This window comes from Gymnodraco acuticeps, unplaced genomic scaffold (genome assembly GCF_902827175.1).
Source record: "Gymnodraco acuticeps unplaced genomic scaffold, fGymAcu1.1, whole genome shotgun sequence".
NCBI classification, from domain to species: domain Eukaryota; kingdom Metazoa; phylum Chordata; class Actinopteri; order Perciformes; family Bathydraconidae; genus Gymnodraco; species Gymnodraco acuticeps.
In genome coordinates, this window is record NW_022992310.1 from 351,227 (window position 1) to 359,297 (window position 8,071).

An 8,071-nucleotide genomic window follows, 5' to 3' on the forward strand; every position below is an offset into this window, starting at 1 on the left:
AGAACAAACGTTTGGTTTGCTCTTGGCTACTGTAGACCATGATGGTGCAACATGGTGGACTCCATGGAAGAGGACCAACTCCCTATTTAGATTTAAAGGGCTAATTCTGATGTAACCAAAACACAACTCTTAGTTTCAGGTAATTAAACAGAAATAAGAACATCTCATATAGTTATCCCAATACATCCCATGTGCAGGGCTTAAAAGGCAATACATACATATCTGAGTGTGACATCATGCAATAAATACTACAATAAACAACAAGATCTGAACACATTTGATTCATTATGATTTCAATAGCCCTCTCTTCTAATTCAACACACGAGATCCCAGACATTTTTTTCTTTTTTCATTTCTTGCTTTCAGTCCTCTCTCTCCGGCGCCACTAGGAAAGGTCTACTGTATGTTTGCCCTCCTCTCCTTCCTCTCTCCCTGTCAGCCCCTCTTTCTCATGAATGAGTGTGATGAGGTGATAAACACTCTGAATAACTGGAGCTGGACAGGCTCTCATTACAGCCATTCAACCACAGGGAACTTTATTTACACATACTCTGTGAACAATGCCAGAGAGGCAAATGATAGGCCAGATAACCGAGGGCAAGATGAGGCAGCACCAACGCACACACACACACACACACACACACACACACACACACACACACACACACACACACACACACACACACACACACACACACACACACACACACACACACACACACACACACACACACACACATTGTTTGGTAGTGATAGAGGCAATAAAGGGAAACGAGGGTCGAGTTAACATGTTGTCAGGGCCTCGTTGGGGCAGGAATCACACAATATAAAGTCTGTGAGGGTAACACACACACACACACGAGAATCCACAGACTGCAAGTATATGATATTGTAGTATATATATGCTTTTTGGTGTAAACCTGCCCGCCAAAAACCCAATAACAGTCAGTTTGTGAACAGCATCAGTAAATATAACTATACATGTTTTCCAGTTTTATTTAAACACAAGGCCTGGATGTGGGGGATGTTGCTTCAGGCACCGGTGAGACATGAAATTCGATCCAGGACGTCCACTTTGAGTAACAGATCCATGAAATTGAAGGCTTCACAGATGCCAAAACGCTGCAAAGGGGTTCAAACCAATCAAGATTTCACAACTCTGTAAAATTATCACAATTATTTTCTCATTTCTTGCAGGAATCTTGAGCGAAGCGGCACACAACTTTCACGTTACAAAATAATCCTCCAGGAATGTCTACAAGCACAGGTTAGGCCAACGCAGTGCCTCACGTCATCTCATCCTGAGGGGGCCGTGAATGTCTGCAGAGAACTCGGAGAATCACTCAAGTCAGTACGCTTCATCCTCTGGGAACCATGAATGTCGGTATTACATTTCATGGAAATCCATCAAATTGTTGTTTCGATATTTCAGTCTGGACTTCAGACCGATTTTACTATCCCTGGAGTTTGAGCTGCTCAAACTTCTCTCTGGACTTCCTCAACAAGTCATCAGGAGTGTTACAGATCGCAGGTAATGATATAAAACTATCCTTGTGTAACACCTAAATGTTTGTACATGATTACATGTCTTGTGTGACATGTCTCCAACAGCAGAATACAGTCATGTCCCACAAAGCTCATTTCATTCAAGTCATTTTATTCACAAAGAGCTAAGAATACAAGAACAATCACAAGACATAACAAGTCCTCCATACGACTAAATAGGTTGATTCTTCCGATCTAATACGACCAACCGAGTCGTTTTTCATGGAAGCGGACAGTCTGCCAATGTCACGTGATCGTGAACATTCCCGTAGTGAAAACTAAAAAACACCCAACTTTTTTTCAGTGAAAATCCGAAATTGTAGGATAGTTACTTTATAACGTTTTTTTCATTACATTTCTAGCGAGAAGTGTATATTTTACTTTCAGAATCTACGTCCAGTAGTTTGATGGATGGTAAGGAGATTATTTCCGTTTTCGGCGTATAAATAGTACCTACGGTGGTTGTTTTTGGAAGAGCACAGATCTCACAGACATATGTCATGTGACTCCATAATAAGCGATCTGAAGCTTTAAAACGGCCCAGACACTAAACAGCAAGTATTTAGAATATATCTTACTAATGTCATGATCTTAGTTTTGGTTTCCTGTTTTATTTTTGAAATGCCTTCCTTGTGTCTTGTTTTACTTCCTATCTTTGTTTTTCCCGCCTCAGTAATAATAATAATAATAGCTTGGATTTATATAGCGCCTTTCAAGAGACCCAAGGTCCCTTTACAAGTAATAGGGCAGTGATTGTCTCATGGTGTTCACCTGCTGTCCTTGAGTTTGTCCTGCCTTCTCCAGCTGTGTGTTGTCTTTGTGATTAGTTTTGTCATATCCCTCTCTTCCCTTGTGTTCACTGTCAATTTATAGTCAATGATGTGCAGTTCCTGATTCTCTGGCTCTCTCTTAGATTTTCTCCTGAGTTCTCCAAGGGTGCGTCTCACTTCTCTTATTTTTCATTTTTGATTTGTCTGCGCCATCTTGAGTAGCGTCCCAGTGGCCTTATTTGTGCCGGAGGATCGATAACGGAGGAGCGATAATCGAGGAACTACCAGACCATCCTCCGGTGAAATCCTCAGACACTCGCCCCGCCCCCTTACTGTGTATCGCTCACTGATTGGACGATGCAGCGCATGCACTGATCTGGCTGCTGTCAGACGATCAGCTGTGCGGGGTCATCACAAACGGACGTCGCTTCACGTGACGCTCCGTCCCATTGCTCTTAAAACTAATATCCCTGCTTCTCGTGGTTTCCTTGCGTCTCTCCATGCTTCCCTGGTGGGAGGGACTAGTCGCAGGGAAACGACGCAAGTGAGGGACGCAAGGAATCAATTTAACCGAAGTGAGATGCAGCTCATGTCTTCTCGGTTTGTTCCTCGTTTTATTTTGCTATACCGTCCTTTCCTTGCCTGCTCCTCCAGTTTTTTGTCCCAGCTTTAATTTAACAACGCTCACTTTTGTTTGTACTTTTATACCGGTCTACCCTCTTTAATTCTGCCTTTTTGGTCCTGACTTCCTTAACCCTGAGACGAGAGAAATGTATGTATTATACAGAGACATTCACATGCTAAAAAAAACCTTCACACTAACCAAATACCCCCAAAACCACACATGTTTCATCAGTCTAAACATTGGGCAAAAAATTATACGATACGACAAACACAGACACATGACAAAGGAGACAAAGACAGTTCAACTTAAACACATTTCGGATTTGAGTAACTTGTTTAGACGTCCCCAACAATTCAGTGTTGTCAAGCTTTTACATATATTAACAACTTCTTCCTTAAGCTCACTTTAAATGGAACAATCTAATCTACTAAAGGAGACAATGACCTATAGGAACTTGTGTAACTCTCTTGATAATACACAAACATTTCCCTTAGTGTAGATGCATCTCTTGTTTACACTTTAAATAACAGTTGATTTTCCCATGTGGAAGAAATGCATTTGGTCTGTTTCCCACACTCCTCTCCACTTAATGACTCAGAGACTCTGTGAATATTTATCATCTCATAAAGATACCGTCATGACCAGAAGAATGTGTGCCTTTAGTCATAAATACCCTGATAGTGAAATGGTATGAAAATGTGAGTTGAAGCTAACAACACTTTGGCTACACTTTGAATACATGATTCATTTACAAAAACAGGGAGACTTTTCCTTCTTGATTTAAAGTATTTGAATTTGGTTTAACATTTCATGAAGTCTTTCCTCACTCACAGACTTCCACCCTGCTTTTCCCAGCACTCTCTCTTCCTCTGTAGCTTTAAATGTGGCTATATCTTAGCCCTACTCCCCAGTGAGGAGAGTTTTGGGGAGTTTTTTACCTTAAAAGGCCATGTGGAGCGGAGCACTGGTTTCCTGTGGGAGGGTTTTCCTCTCTATGACTCTGGAGCTGGAGGCCGGGCCCACCCTCATCCTCTCTCACCCCGAAGACTTCAGTCACTCCCACTTACACACACACACACACACACACACACACACACACACACACACACACACACACACACACACACACACACACACACACACACACACACACACACACACACACACACACACACACACACACACACACACACACACACACACACACACACACACACACACACACACACACACACACACACACACACATACCATGTATACATCACTTCAGGGGACATTATATTGACTTACATGCATTTCCTGGAGACTTATCCTAACCTTAACCATAACCAACACATGCCTAAATCTAACCCTAACCCTAACCCTTACCCTTACCCTAATCCTAAACCTAACCAAGTCTTCACCCTAAAATGAATGATTCCCCTTATGGGGACCTCCAATTTGTCCCCATAAGGGAGGCGAGTCCCCACACGTGACTGTGTAAACAGATTTAGGTCCCCACAAGTATAGTAATGCTAGGCCACACACACACACACACACACACACACACACACACACACACACACACACACACACACACACACACACACACACACACACACATCTGGCTGTAGCTGGATTGTACCACTTCTCTGGGGGTGTGTGTTCATGTGTGTGTGTCTGTGTGCAATGCATGCTGACTGACCTCCTTACCTAACAGGAGGTGAACGCACGGTCACACAGTAACAAAATAATGAGAGAGGGACGGAGAGTAAAGACAGAAGAAGAAGACGAGTGTGAGGAATTACAATGTGGGAGGAGACGGGAGGAACTGAGAGGCTTGACAAACAGGCAAGAAGTGTGGAAGCGTTGATAATGAAAGCAACTTTATGGGAATGCAGATCATCTGAGGTTGAAGCCCGTCCCGAACAGTTAGCCTTTCAGTCGGGCAGATAGTAAATGAGTAAGAGGGATGATGCCCTTATAAGGTTAGCGCTGAGGTCTTATCAGCGCTGGTGAACCGTCGGCCAATAATACAGCTGCTGGTGTGTCAGCATGAAGTCATAACTAACTGTACCCTGTCTGACTTTTTCTATCCGTTTCCTTTTCACTATCACCATAAACCCAGCCTTATTTTGATTGGTGTTACTGTCATATCATTGTGTTTCTGTCAGTGTGTCTTCAGATATTCAGTAAAACTCACTTATTATTAGGTACACTGTACATTTCGAGCAATAATGTGGTATTTTCAGCATGTATATCTGTATCAACACTGATACACAACTATATAAATTGTAATATACACATGTTACATATCTCTGAGTGTTATTTTCATATGTTTTGCACATTTTTACTTTAACTTCTTGTTCTTTTATGAACATTTTCAATTAAATTGTTGTATTATATATTTTTATTGCACATTTTTACTTAGACTTCACATGTTTATACACCATTTATTTTACTTTATTTATTTTGTATTCCAATAGAGCAACTGTCAATAAAACAAAATGTCTCTCATGCTAAATAAAGTATTCTTATTCTGAATCCTTATCATTTGGATTCTTTAATAGTTTTTCATTGATTATACTGGTAAGTACTTAAAAAATACATTCAATAAGTCATTTTTTTGCAAAGTATTTAGCTGTTAATGTACATTTTGAGCCACTAATTCCAAAATACTAATCACATCATGTGTCTCTCTTTTCTGTCTGTGTCTGTTCCTCCTCGTCAGGGATTCGGTGTGTCATCAGGGAATGAGACTGGAATGTTCTCGCTTGTCTCTCAAAGAGGAAGCTGTTGCATAATCCCAGATATTGGGTCATAGGGTCAAAACACTTTCATTAATCTACACTACTGGGTTTACGTTACAAGACGAGACACGCCCATCACACGCAAACCTGTCCACAGCTTCCAGACTTTATCTATCGACGTTGTCGGGTGTATTTGTGAGAGAGAGTAGGATGTGTCGTGCAGAGGACTACGTCACCCTGCGTGATCTCACCACTTCACATGAGAGCAATCAGGTTCCTGTTTATGCTCCGTTCCTTAATTCTCTCCATCCAAACCTGACCTGCAGGTTTCTGTCTCCAGGTGCATACCAATTCTCTTTCAGCACACTGATTTATTGTTCACTGGGTATTAACGTATTGAGCTGTGTAAGTATTTTCAAATGGTGCTGGGAATAATTTAAACTGATAGACTTAACCTTTTTTCAAAGCAATGACTATTCCTTACAAAACACAGCAGTTATTGTTCGATACAGACAGAGACATTCTGGGTTTAAGATGTTTCTAAATAATAAAGATATTTCCAGCTGTAACAACACATTAAGGCAGAAGAGAATTACTCACAAACGGTCTGGGCCAAAAACAAATTGGATTATGTGAGATAGTTTACCTGCTAATTAAACAACCCGAGTCTAGGAGTGAACTTCAAATAAAATATGTTAACAAGCTTTATAAATGCATGATTATAGACTTAACCTTTTGACTAAAATGTATTTGAAACAACAACACCTTCATCAGTGGGGATCATTTTGATCAATTCACGTACAGAGTCGACAGTTTTCTGCAAAGACTGTGACAAAGAAAGGAATGCCAGACACAGTTTAAAGTAATAAATATGCACATTTATTAAGAAGTAATGAAACAAACCTTTAGTTTATTATATTTAGTAAATAGTAACTGATGTAAAAAGGTATGGCTGTGTGAAATTGTGCAGCTAACAAAACATGTGCACATCCCAACATGCTGAGATTTCTGATTATCAGTGGTGATTCAAATGATTTCAAATATTTGTCCCGTATTAACTGTTCAGTAATTTATTAATGACAAAACAATCATATTTGATAAGCTTTTTGTATACGAACATCTGCATTTGTAAGGTAACTAAAGCTGCAAAACAAATATAAACCAGTAAAACATGAAATACTTCCCTCTGAGATGTAATGGATTAGAAGTATACAGTAGCATAAAATCAAATACCTCAAATGTGTCCTAAGTACAGAATAAAAATGCTTTCAAATGCTGCTGCTGATTATTGTTGTTTGTTTTGTTACTTATTGTTTCTTTGTAAATCATTATGCATATTTGTCACTGTTAAACTCATTTGGTCTTCTATATTTGTTGCAGCATTTAAACCAGGCTGTGGCAATAAGATATTGATAAGAAGTCCAACATGTCTGACATCACGCTGCAGCTGCATGTTTGTCAGCAAAGTGTCCTGACATGCAACCTCACGTCTGATTGGTTAGCTATGATAAAAACATCTGTGAAATGCCTGGTGAAGGTGTGTGTGTGTGTGTGTGTGTGTGTGTGTGTGTGTGTGTGTGTGCGTGTGTGTGTGATGACATCATTGAGGGCAGCACAGAAGCTCATCGTCATACAGGAAACATGTTTAGACAGAGTGTTACAGAGGAGACATGTTTCAGTGTGTGTGTGTGTGTGTGTCACCGGAGTCCAGGTGGGGCCCTGTCTAGGTGGCTGATGATGTATATTTCCAGCCCGAGGCCATAGAAGTTAGCACATGCCGTATACAAAGAGGGCCTCGCGATCTACTGCAGGGTGCAAAGCTCTCAATGCTTTAACCATGATGCATTTCTGTTTAGCCGTCACATGAGAGAGTCTTCCCACTCCGCTGCTGACTCATCGGTCAGGGTCAAATAGTAAAAGAATCAGGTCCTGTGTCCTTTCCTAACGACTATTCCTTGACCTCTGTTTCATGCCCTGGTGTGTGTGTTTCTCTTTCCTCCTCCACCTACAGGTGTTTTCCCTAATCAGAAATCTGCAGACGTTATCTTTTTGGTCAGCTGAGATGCGGATGCCTGTGTGTAAGAAGTTAAATATGGCACTGTTTCCCACATAATTTGATTCTATTTATGGGGGCACTTCAAAAGGGCCCATGTCATGCTTTTCCGGTTATTACCGTCCTCTTGTGTGTTATGAAGGTTTTTCTGCATGTAAACGGTCTGCAGAGTCACAAACCCTCAAAGTACACCCTGCAGCGAGTAAAACTCGAACACAGAGAAGACCTGTCGATGCTGCCCCAGAACGCCTCCTTGGAAATTTCTCTTTTTCCATTGTTTACTTCCTGGGTACAGTGACGTGTGAATAGCCAGAGGCCGCACCCTCTGCCAGCATTTCACGAAACAAAG

The 8,071-nt window shown here is 41.0% G+C and overlaps 1 long non-coding RNA gene across 1 annotated transcript; it reads left to right on the forward strand.

The window, feature by feature from the left end:
• Positions 1 to 1,207: 1,207 nt before the first annotated feature.
• LOC117541134 lies at positions 1,208 to 6,946 on the forward strand. Its single transcript, XR_004568273.1, has 3 exons — positions 1,208 to 1,347; positions 1,433 to 1,531; positions 5,651 to 6,946. It is a non-coding gene; the product is annotated as an uncharacterized LOC117541134 (long non-coding RNA).
• The last annotated feature ends 1,125 nt before the right edge of the window (positions 6,947 to 8,071 follow it).